The 16,158-nt window shown below is 45.4% G+C and overlaps 1 protein-coding gene across 1 annotated transcript in view; it reads left to right on the top strand.

Annotated features, from left to right (window-relative positions):
• slco5a1 (solute carrier organic anion transporter family member 5A1) overlaps positions 1–16,158 on the top strand; it is a 162,734-nt gene that overhangs the window by 82,981 nt on the left and 63,595 nt on the right. The gene's annotated exons all lie outside the window — the stretch shown is intronic.

The raw sequence follows: 16,158 nt of genomic DNA, 5'->3' as shown, positions 1-16,158 counted from the left end.
GAACTCTCCATTTACACTGGCGGCAGCACCTGGGGACACACCAAGGGAAGGGCAATGCAAGTGGGCAGTCAGCCCCCTGGTTTTCTTTCGACTGCCTGCATGCTCTCATGGAGGCAGTGAGTGCCAGGCAGCAATACTGCGGAGGCCACCCCACCAAACCAAATAGGCCTGAACAGAGATGGCAGCTGAGGTCAGCGGGCATGACATGGATACAGTGCTGTAAAAGGTTCAGTGAAATTCTGTGCATGGCAAGGGTGAGTACCAAGTTGGCATGATCCAGAGTAGGGAGGTCTGGTAGGGTGCCCGTCCTTTGCAGCACTCAAGGGCATAGGACTCAGCGTCTCAGGACACACTTCTACCTGTGCATGTTCAGGCTAGGAAATAAGATGGGAAGTCCTGGGTCCATTTAAGGGTCAGATGTGCAAAGATGTTACAAACTTTAACATGGTTCTTGGGGGTGAGTTGGGCAGGATGGGAAACCGCATGTTATGGTGTTGGAGGTGGAGGGTTGTGTAATGAATGGACCTTTGCATATATTGGTGAAAAGCCTGAGCGCTCAGCAACTGGCTGAGAAGGGGCCAACCTTGTCATCCTCATCAGCTCGAGTGCGGCAGAAGATCCGCCGGTCGTGGAGAGGCAGGTATCTCAGAGGAAAGTAAGAACCCGATGGGCAGGCGGAGGGTGAACAGAATGAAGGGTCCTCTCATCCCTCATACAGACTCTTGAGAAAATGCCCCCAGTGATTCAGCAATCACAAAGCCTCTACGATGCTGTTGATATCAGTCTAGCCTGGGCATGGGCATTGACTGTGTGATGAGTAGTAATACTTAGAGTATTTTCCTCCCTCAGATGAGCCACCCTCCAGAGTGAACCCTGAGCATAGTGCGTTGGTTCAGATGGTAGTGTACAATGGTGAGGGCACAGCACGCTTGCATGCGGAGCTGGTGGAGGCAGAGAGCACACGTTGCTAGCATTCGGTGAAGTGTTGGGGACCAGGACCGTGCTGAGCCTTTGGACTTGTCCATCAGGCAGCAGATGCTGGATGTCCAGTGGAAGACCTGATTGAGATCCCTGAGGGTCTGCATGCCATGGTCTCTGTCATGGAGGAGTCCAGGCGGAGCGTGAGCAATGCATTGATCCAGAGCTCTAAGTGCCAGTGTGAGAGATGGATGCAGCACCCAGGCTCTCTGCTTGGTGCCCATTCATCAATGGAGAGCAGCGAGGGACATACGTACCTCCTCTCACTGGTGGATGAGTCATCTGTTTTCTCTGTGGGCTCCTTTCACGACACTCTGGATGTGAGTGGAAGCTCCTCAATCCCTCTGCCAGTCTCCACGCCATCTTCTGAGGCTGCAATGCCCGAGGAATGCCCAGCCATGTTGCTGGGTGGTGGCAGTGGGATAGCACTTTTAAGTGTAAGTTTTTAAGGCATCGTGAGCACAGGAAGGGTTTCAGAGGTGATTAGTTGTTTTCCTCGCTGCACTGTTTGTTTCATGTTACGGGTCAACCATTGTATGTTTTGTTCTTAGATTGCATCTCTGTCATAAATATAAATCAAGATTTTGTTTCAATGCCCTGAGTATTCTTCATGATTTCCCTGGGTGTTGAGAGGAGACACTGAGGCCATGGCATTGTATTATCTTAAATGTGTGTGAAGGAGAAGGTGCCCTAGGACTCAGATGGAAGGCAAGCCTTAGCAGCATAGTTGAAGGAGCGTTGAATCAAGGCCTCTCCGGTGTCCCTGCCTCCCTGATGGTTCCTTATATCTGGCTTCTCATCTTCACCCTGTGCCTGCCTGGGTACCTCATCAGATCCATCTGCAGAATCTTTGTCTGAGGCGCGTGGAGCTGCCTCAATGTCCTCATTCTCGAGTGGGTTGCTCCTTGCCAGTGCCAGGTTGTGCAGAGTGCAGCAGACCACAACAATAAGTGACATTCACTCTGGAGGGTATTACAGGAATAGTCCAGGCATGGAACCCCATCTTTGGTAGCCCTATTGTCCTCTCAACCACTGCTCTTTTGGAGGCATGATGCTGATTGTACCTTTCTTCCACCTCTGTCCTAGAATGCAGATGTGGCATCATTAGTCACCTTTTCCACAGATACCGTTTGTCGCCCAGCAACCAACCAGTGCAACTGAACTGGTGCCACAAGCAGTCTTGGCTTTGGGAGTGTTTCAGAATATATGCATCATGGGAGCTGCCAAGGTGCCTTGCACAGACTTGAAAAATCTAGGTCTTGTGGTCTTTCTATTCACAAAGGTCCCTGTCTGACTTGCTGGTACATTGATGGTCACATGAGTGCAGTCTATGGACCCTGGATATGAGGGAAGCCTCTGGCTCACTAAGCCTGTCTGGTTTGGTCCAACTGGTAATGAATGAATGTGTGAATCTGCTGAGCAAAGTGTCAATTATCGGCTTGATGCAGCTATGGACAGCTGATTGGGACATTCCACACAGCCCCCACTGACCCCTGGAATGATCCAGATGCATAAAAATTGAGGACTATTGTGACCTTCAGAGAGGCAGAGCCTTCTGTGGCACTGGATCTTGGATATGTTGTGAAAGCTGGATCACTGCGTGTACACTCTGGTATGAGGATAGTGGCGTGTTCTGCGATGTTGTTCACTTTGCTCTCCCTGCTGTCCCTGTATTCGCTGTGCCTGCATCTTCCCTCCCACAAATGTCTCCCGGCAATGCTGCCTGTGGACACCTAGCCTCCTCCCCTTTGGCCCCTCTCTTCCTCCTCCAGAGGAGTACACAACTCCATCTGCTGAAATGCAGATGGCACTGCCCTATGCACTGGCAATGCTCCAACAGAGTTGACCAAACAAAAGAGGCCCAAGAAGAAGGCTAACAAAGCAAATACTTCAAAAGAGAACAGAGGAAATTGGAATTGTCACGACTAAAGCAACAGGAAACTCTCACTCCTAACGACTCACAGAGCCAATGCTTCAGCCCCCTATTATCCTGTTCTTGGATGAGAAAGTGAAAAAACAGGATGGTTGTCTGCCCATCACCCTAAAAATTGCACAGGCCACGTTAAGTTCCAGTTGATTGCGCTTTTAATGGCTTTAATTAGCTTATTAATTATCAACAGTCATGCCCACCAACTGAAATATTGCGAGTGTGTGCGATAGCATCAGAACATGTGTCCGACGTGTCAGGTATCTCCTCACAAGATTTTCCACTCTTTGGGTTGGACGTGCGCTTGAAATTATCGCAAAAAGTTCATGCCAAGGAGTTGGCACTGCGAAGGTGTTCTTCCAAACTCTGCACCTAATCCTGTGCCAAGTTGGAGCCAGACTCCTTCAGGATCTTTGAGAATGAAACAGCCTGCCGATGCACCAAGTAATGCTGTGTGTGTGGACATCAGTAAATTTCTGTATGAAGCCTCTTTGGAGTCCTCACCTAAGTCCACTACAGCCAAACATGTGAGTGTCTTCACCTCTAGGGAGCTGTTCCATATTGTCCTTTCCCCCCTGCCCTGACTGTAAGCCACTCATGCTGGGTCACACACTGATCCTGCCTAAATGTTACCCTCTAAAGGATGCACAGCGCCAATATCTGAATGTGAGTTTGGGTGACAGTGTTTCTTCATTATTAGCGTTCTACTCTCCTTGACCTTCACCATCCTGAGCCAGTGCTTGACTAGGTAGCAGTTCTTGCATGTCTAAAAGGCGAAAGCAGAAGGGTAAGGTTGTGTTAAGGAGTGGAGACGGGTGCGGATGGTAAAAATTACATACTGACACCATCTTCAGCTTGTACGTCCGAAGAGACAGTGGGATGAAAAGTGGGATGTGGGCAGGTGGATTAGTTTGGAATATGCCATATCTTCGCTGGCCCTGACCTCAATGAGGGCCGCTCCAATTATGGTGAACACTGCCATGGGGGCGAGGACATGTCACTTACCTGCTGCCAACTCTGGTTGTGTGCCATCTTATGCTGCAAAAGTGAGGGAAGTGTGTGACTGAGTGTGGTGTGATGTGTTTAAACACTGTGCCTTTCATGATAGATTAAGGAATTGTGTGTACACAATTGTTAAGATGTGGGTGTGTGGCTTGTGTGCTTAGTATATGATAGTGAGGGTGAGCTGTGAATATGAGGTTTGACCCATGTTTGATAGAGAATACCGGTTGGTGTGCATTGGGAATGTCATGAAGTGAGTCGTGTGCTAGGCTATTGGTTTAGCGGTGAGGATATAGCATTTGAAGATGAATTCACTGACCGTGACCACTAGAACAATGTAATTTTCTTGCTGCACTGCATAAAGTCCTTGGGGTGGCACAGTGTGCATTTATTTCTGAGCTTATCTGCTCCCATTCCCTCCAAAATGTTTGTCTAAGGGTCTCTGAGTCCCCTATAGAAAGAGTGGTTCTCTCCTCCTGCCCGAGTGTTTGAGTGTTGCATCTGAAAATCTGGGAGGCTGCTCTCTGCAATGCAGCGCCATCTTCTTATAGTTAGACCAGTGGCTGCCAACCAAGGTGAAATGAAGACACCCCCCCCCCCACACACACACACACCCCAAACCCCAAGTGTGCTGTGAAAAAAGATTCAAAATGATTCAAAATTCATGTAATGAAACTAAAATGAACCTTCACCTTTTGCTCTCTGGTTGGCATCTCCAAGACCCAGCGAATCATGGACCGGCTGTGCATGTGCCGACTGGGAAAGAGCTGCACATGCGCAGTTTAGATCTTGTGTTGGCCAGGCCCATGTGCATGACCAATGGGACTTGGAGCTGAAGATAAAGGTCCCTGCGCCCACACAAAAAGCGAAAGATCAAGGATGCAAAAACCCTGGGAGAAGCGAGAGAAGGAGAGGTTAAGAGGGAAGTTCCCATAAAGGGAAGAACACAGAGAAAATCAGAGGTTTGCCTCAAAAACTTTCATAGTATAGAGGTGTGCCATGACATAAAAGATTGGGAACCACTGGGTTAGATACACTTCTACAATGACTTCCTGTATCTGCTGCAGCCACAATGCACCGTGCCTTTAAGAGCTGCTTTAAGTGGTTACAGCCTTTCGCAAACCTGGGCCCTTGCTGATGTGTTAAGCCACTCAATTATTTTTAGCACTGCGCTATAAGCCACTGACATTTAAATTAGCAGACAGCACAAAGTTAGTGTGCCGCCTGCAATACTTCGACCAAGCGCTATTAGCTGCTTCTTTCCATCATGTTTCAGTTGTTTGGGGAAAGTCATTCACAACTAAAGTATATAATTGAGAAACTATTCACAGCATTACATTCATGTAAATCTACTGCGATTTCAAAACTCAGCACAGAAGAATTGGTGTTTTGTATATTGATCAATTGTTAAAATGCATCTGAATTCACCGGCAATTCTGGGGTTTTCTATTGAAAAGGTGATGCTGTGGGACTGCTGAGAACTGCTTTTATTTGAACAGTAAGAAGTCTCACAACACCAGGTTAAAGTCCAACAGGTTTATTTGGTAGCAAATACCATAAGCTTTCGGAGCAATGCTCCTTCGTCAGATGGAGTGGTCTCTGTTCTCAAACAGGGCACAGACACAGAACAGGCAGAGCAAAGAAGTTACAGCAAACTGTCTGCTGTTTTCCACTTCACTGGGAGGGGTGAGATTCCCAGTCCTAAAATGTGGAATGTTGTGTTTTGTTTTCATGCAAAAATGACATGGAGAAGCGAATTTATGATTGGCTGTTAAGTTTTGGATGACTTTGTAATGGCTATTCTATTTTGTTAAATTCCTTAGTACCGAGGGGTCCCCTCAAAAGCTACTCCACTGCAAGGCATCAGGGAACACAGATCTTTATTGCAGTCTTACTTGCTCCACACTCCAAATGACAACTGCCCTCTCAGGGTGGTTCCCGGTCCGCTCACCCTACACCTCGGGTCACATGACCCATTCCCTTAAAGGTGCTACGCCCCAACATAACACATTTGAACTCAAATCATAGCTGATATGATGAGATATTCCCGTAAACTCATTGGCCCAGATCATCCAATCTCCGGATGGCCCAAGACTGGACACACCTCGGGGACCCCATGGAAGTCCCAACGCACTGACTGTGGGAATTGCCTGGAAAGTTTAAACTTCAACAGACAATTCCCCTGCTGCTCCACGGAAATCTCCAGTTCTGAGTTAGCTGTTATTTAGCTGCTTAATTACCCAGGAAAAGATGGACAGAAAAATTCCTAGTCAAGCTTCTGGGTAATGATATAATTGAGTATCACTCACACTGACACCCCCGACTACTCTGCTGAACCCAATTCCCCCCACCCACCACCAGACTATCTTCTGATTCCCACCACCTTCTGACTCCCTGATTCCTCCCAGTGCGACCTGAGTAGCTCCTATCACTGCCCCCCCCCCTCCCCCCAACCATTGGCTGGCAGCGGGATCTTCTGGTCCCATCAATGTCTACAGGGTTTCCCTGCACTGAGGAATGTGCCATGGGGGGGGATCACCATGTGGAGATGCCGGCGTTGGACTGGGGTAAACACAGTAAGGAGTCTAACAACACCAGGTTAAAGTCCAACAGGTTTATTTGGTAGCAAAAGCCACTAGCATTTCCACTCCATCTGACGAAGGAGCAGCGCTCCGAAAGCTAGTGGCGTTTGCTACCAAATAAACCTGTTGGACTTTAACCTGGTGTTGTTAGACTCCTTACTGGGATCACCATCAGCAGGACTGGAAGATCTTCCCGGCAGGAGGGTCTGGAAAATTTCACCCACTAGTGAATTCCAGTCTTGACAATTCTTACACCCTGTATTCTCTCTCATTTACTGAGAGACACATTCCAAACATGCACCTCCAGAACTCAACAAGCACAGTTTTAGTCAGCTTCTAGATTAAAGTGCACAAATGAATCCGCAGTTAATGCCCACTATCTGAATACAAATAAATACTTAACAATATACAACTAACACTTGGATTTTTGATCTAATAGAAATCTCAGAATAGCCTTGATAATTACATTTCATTTGCACTGTTTATAAAATGGTACATATTTTTATTTTGCCAAGTCATGTGTGTGAGGCACATGATGCATACTTTATTGTTCTGACATTTCAGCAGCTGCTCCCATAATGTACTCGTACAGAAAGGTGACAACCTTCAGAAACTGGCTAAAAGGACATACTCCACAGCACTATCTCATCATATGAATGATATAATGTGGATTTTTCTCCTTACATAATTCGGTACATTCCTATTCTCCTGAAGGCTTGCCTGGGTTACAGTTACATTGATACTGCCAGAGCCTCGACATTTTGCCTGTAAGTCAGTGTTCCTGTGTGAGCCTCGGCAGTGAGAGCTTTAGTGTCATCTCACAACCAAGTCAGGTTTTGTCCTCAGGTGCCAGAGTGATCAAAAGTGCGAATTTTTCTCTCACCTAGCTGAGGGATGCTAATACTGTTTTTCACAATTCCACCTCTTGACTCACTATTCAGTGACCCAGCTTTGTTCCCTGCTCCTCATTATATTTAATTAGCTCCTTTCAGAATTAAGTCGAGCTACACAATTGTACTTAAAAATAAAAAGTCAGCAAACCTCACATGATTGCTTTGTCAGTGGAGATTCATCTGTCAGAAGCAATTAATGTTAGGATTGAAAAGTTATTTTACTATTCTGTGGAATTTATAATGGACTGAGTTAAAGCTGTACTGCTCCTACCCCAGGCCATTTGTAGACCTATATTCAATTTTTAAATAAAATATTTGAATAAAATAGTCCCAGCTGTCTACTCTCGGTCATCAGTAAAGTGATGAGTAGGGTCATCAACAGTGCTGTGAAGTGGCACTTACTCAGCAATAACCTGCTCGCTGATCTTCAGTTTGGGTTTTGCCAGGGCCTCTCATCTTCTGACCTTATTACAGTCTCAGGCCAAACTTGGAGTAAAGCACTAAGTTCAAGAGGTGAGGTGAGAGTGACTGCCCTTGACATCAAGGGAGCATTTGACCGAGTGTGGCATCAAGAAATCGGAGGGATTTCTCTGCTGCTTGGAGTTATCCCCAGCACAAAGGAAGAAGTTTCTGGTGGTTGGAGGTCAATGATCCCAGTCCCAGGACATCACTGCAGGAGTTCCTCAGGATAGTGTCCTAGACCCAACCATCTTCAGCTGCTTCATCAATGAACTTCTTTCCATCATAAGGTCAGAAGTGGGGATGTTTGCTAGTGATTGCACAATGTTCAGTATCACTTGGGCCTCCTCAGATACTGAAGTACTCTGTATCCATTTGCAGCAGGACCCAGACAAGCTTGGTCTGTTAAATGGCCAAACATTCATACCACACAAGCACCCGGCAATGACCATCTCCAGCAAGAGTGAATCTAACCATCACTTATTGACATTCAGTGGCATTACCATCACTGAATCCCCCACTATCAACATCCTGGGGGTTCAGAAACTGAATTGGACCAGCCGTATAAATACTATGGCTACAAGAGCAGCTCAGAGACTGGGAATTTGGTCAGCCAGCTGCAGAATACATGTTAGGACTTCTATGGAATACTCTCCACTTGCCTGGATGAGTGTGGCTCCAACAGCACTCTAGAAGTTCAACACCATCTAGGCAAAGCAGCCCACTGGACTGGCACCCCATCCACCACCTTCAACATCCACTCTCTCCACCACTAATGCACAGTGGCAGCATTTGCACCCGATATGAAAGGATATTGAGGGCATGTGGGAATGTGAAGTTGAGGCCACACTCAGAAGCAGGCTCAAGGGGCCATATGGCCTATTGCCACTCCTAATTTGTGTGTTTGTATATATACAAGATGTACTGCAGCAACTCACCTACGACAGCAGCTTCCAAACCTAGGTCAAGGGCACGACACGATTGGCAACAACACCACATTGCAAGTTCTCCTCCAAGGCACACATCATCCTGACTTGGAATGATATCACCAAACCCTGATTGTCACTGGGTCAAAATCCTGGAACTCCCTCCCTAACTGCACAGTGGGTGTACCTACACCACATGGACTGCAGCGGTTCAAGAAGGCAGCTCACCACCACCTTCTTGAGGGCAATTAGGGATGGGTAACAACTGCTGACCTGGTCAGTGACACCCACATCCTGTGAAAGAATAATAAATTAAAAAAGCATTGATCTGGAATGACTGCTTAAAAGGATAATGGAAACAGATCTTTCAAGAAGGAATTAGATAAATACTTGAAGGGAAGACAAATTGTAGAATTCAGGAGAAATACAAGTGGAGTGGGACTAATAGGATAGCTTTGCAAAGAACTGGCACACACACAACGGGCTAAATGACTGTTTGTGGTATACGGGTCAGCCTTGAGAATGTGGCTAAATGTTTTCAATTCACTTGGCTGCTAATAACACTGAGAAAGGTGTGGAGTTGAATCTGTCTGCGCCTTATTATTTTCAAGCTAGTTTGTTGTATCTGACAGGAGATCAATGTCTGCTGCGCAGAAAGTGACACAATGGAAGACAAATAATAGCTGCAGGAATCATTTTAAAAATTCATAACTAACATACTCGTGGCCAAAATATTAACCTACTTTATGTTACATCCTTTTCAAACTCTTCAGCCCATATTCTCCACCTGACTGAACTGATAAAGTGCTTAACAACGAATCCAGTGCTACATTACTGTGGTTAAAAAAAAAACCTTTAAGGACTGCTGTAAGAATGCAGCACTAAACCAAAACGAACTGTTTCATAAAGTACAATTATAATCACACAATATTAATAAAATACAGTTTCTTCTCCTACCCCATTTCTATTTCCATTTCTTTTAAAAGTGTTGCGTGATGCTGTGTTGTAGATTCACAGGTACCGTCCATCCTTTGGTATCTCATCCACATGGTTACTGTTCCCGTGTTCAGTTTAGCCATGACTGTTGATAAAACAATGAGAGAAACCCATTGGGGAGGCGGTGGCCGAGCGGTATTATCGCTTGACTATTAATCCAGAAACTCAGCTAATATTTTGGGGACCCGGGTTCAAATCCCACCACAATGATGGAATTTGAATTCAATAAAAAAAAATATCTGGAATTAGGAATCTACCGATATCCATGAAACCATTGCTGATTGTCAGAAAAGCCCATCTGGTACACTAGTGTCCTTTAGAGAAGGAAATCTGCTCTCCTTACCCAGTCTGCACTCTTTTTAGAGTCCATTATTAAAGATGAGATCGCGGAGTATTTGGAAGTGCATGATAAAATAGGACTGAGTCAGCACGGCTTCGTCAAGGGGAGGTCATGTCTGACAAATCTGTTAGAGTTCTTTGAGGAGGTAACAAGGAAGTTAGGTAAAGGAGAACCAGTGGACGTGATTTATTCAGATTTCCAAAAGGCCTTTGACAAAGTGGCGCATAGGAGACTGTTCAATAAGTTAAGAACCTGTAATGTTAAGAACAAGATCCTGGCATAGATAGAAGATTGGCTGATTGGCAGCAGGCCGAGCGTGGGGATAAAGGGTTCTTTTTCAGGATGGCAGTCGGTGACTAATGGTGTGCCTCAGGGTTTGGTGCTGGGACCACAACTTTTCACAATATACATTAACGATTTGGAAGAAGGACTGAAGGCATTGTTGCTAAGTTTGCAGATGATACAAAGATATGTAGAGGGACAGGTAGTATTGAGGAAACCGGGGGGCTGCAGAGGGACTTGGACAGGCTGGGAGAGTGGGCAAAGCAGTGGCAGATGGAGTACAATGTGGAAAAGTGTGAGGTTATGCACTTTGGAAGGAGGAATGGAGACAGACTATTTTCTAAATGGGGAAATGCTTAGGAAATCAGAAACACAAAGGGATTTGAGAGTCATTGTTCAAGATTCTCTCAAGGTTAACGTGCAGGTTCAGTCAGCAGTTAGGAAGGCAAATGCAATGTTAGCATTCATGTCGAGAGGGCTAGAATACAAGAGCAGGGATGTACTTCTGAGGCTGAATAAGGCTTTGGTCAGACCCCATTTGGAGTATTGTAAGGCAAGGATAGATACATTTTTGAACATTAAAGGAATTTTAAGGGTTATGGTGAGCGGGCGTGTAAGTGGAGCGAGTCCATGAAAAGATCAGCCATGATCTTATTGAATGGCGAAGCAGGCTCGAGGGGCCAGATGGCCTATTCCTGCTCCTGGTTCTTATGTTCTTATGTATTGTGAGCAGTTTTGGGCCCCATATCTAAGGAAGGATGTGCTGGCCTTGGAAAGGATCCAGAGGAGGTTCACAAGAATGAAGAGACTGTCGTATGAGGAACGGTTGAGGACTCTGGGTCTGTATTCGTTGGAGTTTGGAAGGATGAGGTGGGATCTTATTGAAACTTACAGGATACTGCAAGGCCTGGATAGAGTAGACGTGGAGAGGATGTTTCCACTAGTAGGAAAAACTAGAACCAGAGGGCACTACCTCAGGCTAAAGGGACGATCCTTTAAAACAGTGATGAGGAGGAATTTCTTCAGGCAGAGAGTGGTGAATCTGTGGAACTCTTTGCCGCAGAAGGCTGTGGAGGCGAGATTGATAGGTTCTTGATTAATAAGGGGATCGGGGGTTATAGGGAAAAGGCAGGAGAATAGGGATGAGAAAAATATCAGCCATGATTGAATGGTGGAGCAGACTCAATGGGCTGAATGGCCTAATTCTGCTCCTGTGTCATGTGGTCTGGCCAACATGTGACTCCAGAGCCACCGCAATGTGGTTGACTCTCAACTGCCCTCAGAGGGCAACTAGGGACGAGCAATAAATGCTGACCAGCCAGTGATGCCATGTCCCCCGAATGAATAAAAAAAAGAACATAAAATAAGAACCTCCGGATGTTAAAAGAGGGGGATTAGCAGGGTAAATATGTGGGGTTAAAGGGATGGGGCCTGAATGCGGTGCTCTGTTGGAGGTTCTGTGCAGACTCGATGGGCCAGATAGCCTCCTTCTGCATTGTAGGGATTCTATGGATTCTATGAAGGTTACATTGTGCCCAAGGACAAATTTTAATAAAGTCCCACTTAAAAGGTTAATGTGTAAAGTTAAAGCACATGGGATTGGGGGTAATATACTGCCATGGATTAAGAATTGGTTAGGAGACAAGAAGAATATATGGATATTTTTCAGAGTGGAAGGCAGTAACTAGTGGGCTGTCAGAGAGATCAATGCTTGGGCCCCAGCTATTCACAATATATATCAACAATTTGGATCAGGGAATAAAATGTAATATCTCCAAGTTTGCTGACGACACACAACTAGCTGGAATTGTGAGTGGTGAGGAGGAAGAGGCTTCAAGGCAACTTAGACAAGCTGAGTCAATAGGCAAATTGGGGGGTGGGATGGGGGCTGTCTAGAACAAGCGATCATGATTTCAAGATACAGGGTAGGCCATTTAGGACTGAGATGAGGAGAGTATTCTCCACTCAGAGGGTGGTGAACCTGGGGAATTCTCTACCACATAAGGCTGTGAAGGCCAGGTCACTGGATGTATTTAAGAAAGAAATAGATTTCTAGACACTAAAGGGGTATGGGGGGCGAGCAGGGGTATGGCATTGAGATAGAGGATCAGTCATGATCACATTGAATGGTGGAGCAGACTTGAAGGGCTGAATGGCCTACTCCTGTTCCTATCTTCCATATTTAATTGTATTTCACAGGCATATTTTAAGGCATCCACTTGGATTCTGCAGTTGTTCCAACCCCCGCCCTCAAGCAGGCAGTTAAAATGGAGTTGTGCTACTTACTAAGTGGTAAGATTCAGATGGGCACCTCAGCCATCCATGAAAATCATGGCAGGGCAGGATGAGCAGTACTTATACTGCTTGGTTTTAACTCCCAATCTGCATGGTATCTGACAGCGAGAGAATTTCAAATTCATAGGAGTCATAGAATCATAGAAACCCTACAGTGCAGAAGGAGGCCATTCGGCCCATCGAGTCTGCACCGACCACAATCCCACCCAGGCCCTACCCCCACATATTTTACCCACTAATCCCGCTAACCTACGCATCCCAGGACTCTAAGGGGCAATTTTTTTAACCTGGCCAATCAACCTAACCCGCACATCTTTGGACTGTGGGAGGAAACCGGAGCACCCGGAGGAAACCCACGCAGACATGAGGAGAATGTGCAAACTCCACACAGACAGTGACCTGAGCCGGGAATCGAACCCGGGACCCTGGAGCTGTGAAGCAGCAGTGCTAACCACTGTGCTACCGTGCCGCCCCACTGTGCTACCGTGCCGGAGTATAGAACAGGGATGCGTCAATCAGTTTCTGAAGCCTATCCTGTCACCCAATTGATCATGGCTGATCTGTGTTCAGCTACCATTGTTCCATTTCTTTACTGAGGAGAAATCTGCTGATCTCAGTCTTGAAAAGTTCAGTTGACCCAGCATCCAAAGCGCTTTTGGGGGCAGAGAGTTCTAGATTTCCACTAGCCTTTGTGTGAAAAAATACTTCCTGATTTCACTCTTAAATGATCGCGTTTTATTTTCTTTCTCAGATTCAGAAACCTTCCACTTTCTCACAATGATTGTCGTCTGCCATACTTTTGCCTGCTTACTGTCTATGTGCCTTTGTATCGTCATGTTCTCACCCATGCAACTTACGCTGCCTTTTCATTTAGTGCTAGCTTCACATTTAATTATGAAAAATCATAAAAAGGTCTTTCATCAAGGCTTTGTCATCACTACAACAAAAACAAAAAAATGCTAGGAAATCTCAGCAGGTCTGACAGCATCTGTGGAGAGAGAACAGAGCCAACATTTTGAGTCTGGATGACCCTTTGTCAGAGATGAGAGGAAAGAGAGTCAGCAGAGATGAGGATCAGACCTGCTGCGATTTTCCAGCATGTTTCTGTTTTTGTTTCAGATTCCAGCATCCGCAGTATTTTGCGTTTATCTTTATCATCACTAGCTTGGTCTCCCGGTATAGCCGGGCTAATCTTTTAAAACCACAATAGATAAGCTCAGTGAAGGGAGTAATTTTAGCTGCAATGGTGTAAATTTATAGATGCCTGAATTCAATGAGAACAACATTTGTGAGAGATGTGAAGCAGGCTGCTGAATTGTTATCACCAGCTTTACACTATTGTATTAAATTAGGCCTATTGGACAGAAGTTAATTCCACCCTATGGGAGGCAGGGGCACTGTATAATTTTTTTTATTATCCATTCATGGGACATGGGTGTCGCTGGCTGACCAGCATTTATTGCCCATCCCTAATTGCCCGAGGGCAGTTGAGAGTCAACCGCTTCTGTGGCTCTGGAATCACATGTAGGCCAGACCGGGTAAGGATGGCAGGTTTCCTTTCCTAAAGGACATTAGTGAACTAGATGGGTTTTTCCGACAATGGTTTCATTGTCATCGATAGATTCTTAATTCCAGATATTTGTTATTGAATTCAGATTCTATTATTTGCCATGGCAGGATTCGAATCTCGGTCCCCAGAACATTATCTGGGTTTCTGGATTAATAGTCGACCGATAACACCAGTAGGCCATCACCTCCCTGAACTGGAAGGCACAGAGTGGAGAACCCGTCAATTACTTGTAACTTAAAGACATCATCCCACCGTTCCTGGGGGAGCAAGTACACCAATTGGGAGGCCACCCAGTAACAGCTGGCAGCTCTCCTGAAAACTCAGGAGGACAGCTCTCCTGATCAGGCACCCTGAAGTCCACTGAGCACCATCCTGATGGCAAGGGCCAGCCCCACAGCGGAGGGGAGAGTGGCCCTGGTAAACCTAATCCCACATACCTTGATTCTGGGCTTCCTTCATGGCTGCTGCGCTGAGCCTGCTGCAATCCCACAAATGACCAGCGCTCCCAGTGGTGCTGCAAGATGAAGAGCTGTCCACTCACTCTGATTAGCTGGCAGTTCTTGAGGGCATGTTTTTTGCCTTTAATAGCACAGATTGCCATTGATTTCCATGGTACATGTGTGTGCGTGTGTGGTGTGTGTTAGTTACTGACTCACTTACTCGCTCACTCACTTACTTACTTACTGACTCACTTAGCTACCTACGTCACGTCATGCCACATCATCCAGACCGCCATCTCTGACCAGCTTGACTTGCAATCCACATCAATAAGCACAATGTCAACAATGGAGAAGATTTGACACCCTTTCTACATATTCAACACTTCAGTGCAACATAATCTTTTTCTAATGTGTGATGTAGGCATTGATGGCTAGTCTGGCATTTATCCCTCATTATAGTTGAGAAGGTATACCATCATATTCTTACCTGCCTTTCTTATTGAGAAAAAATCCTGTCTTTTAGATTTCAGAAATGTTATTAAATAGAAAAAATGAGTTCCGGTAATACAGAATCTAAATTGTGTAGTTATCTAATACAAAGTCATTGTACTTCCAACATCACAACGCTCTTTTGGTCCCATGGAAGTAGGTTTAATAATAACTTTCAAAAGAAAATGGGATAAATACTCGAATGGGAAAAAAATTGCAGGGCCTTGGAGAAAGAACCGGGAAATGGGAGTAATTGTATCACTGTTTCAAAGACCTGACAGGATTCTGTGAAATCAAAGCTGCCCAATCTCAACATTCTCAAAATCACACCAGTATATCACTGATAGTTGCAGTGTAGTCATTGTTTTACATGCTGCTGCACAATACATTTTGACTTAGTGACAGCTGTTAATAAACCCTCTGAAAAAAATAAAACTTGTATTTACACAACACCTTTCATAAGCTCAACACATTGAACAACATTTTGTGGCCAACAGAGTACTCTTTAAGTACCATCTCTGTTGTTTTGTAGGAAAAGGTAGCAGCCAGTTTGCAAACAGCAAGATCCCATGAACACTCATCATATAAAGGATTATATATAACACGTTGCAGTGTTAGGACACCAGGGGAGTTTCCTGCTCTTTTTAAATAGTACCAAGAAATCTATTTGACCTTTCTGAGTGGGAAGTTGGGGCCTCGGGTCATTGGCTGAAACCTACAAATTCAGAGGGAGTGTAAACTGGCAAATGTTGGACCAGCCACCTATTATACAATCTTGCTGGCTTTCGTTTGCATTGACTTCAAAAGAAAGGAAAGGAAAATCCGGCAGTTAAATTGAAAGATGCAGCTGACAAATTCCACAATGAGTTGGTCAAAATATGCAAGTGACAACTCTTGAAAGGTTATCTCCTCTGTGATATATATCCATATTGCTATTGTACACAGAATCATCTGGAATTTCTACAGTATAATTAAGCTT

The sequence above is a fragment of the Mustelus asterias genome, chromosome 7 (genome assembly GCF_964213995.1).
Source record: "Mustelus asterias chromosome 7, sMusAst1.hap1.1, whole genome shotgun sequence".
NCBI classification, from domain to species: Eukaryota; Metazoa; Chordata; class Chondrichthyes; order Carcharhiniformes; family Triakidae; genus Mustelus; species Mustelus asterias.
This window is presented reverse-complemented; position numbering and strand designations above follow the sequence as displayed.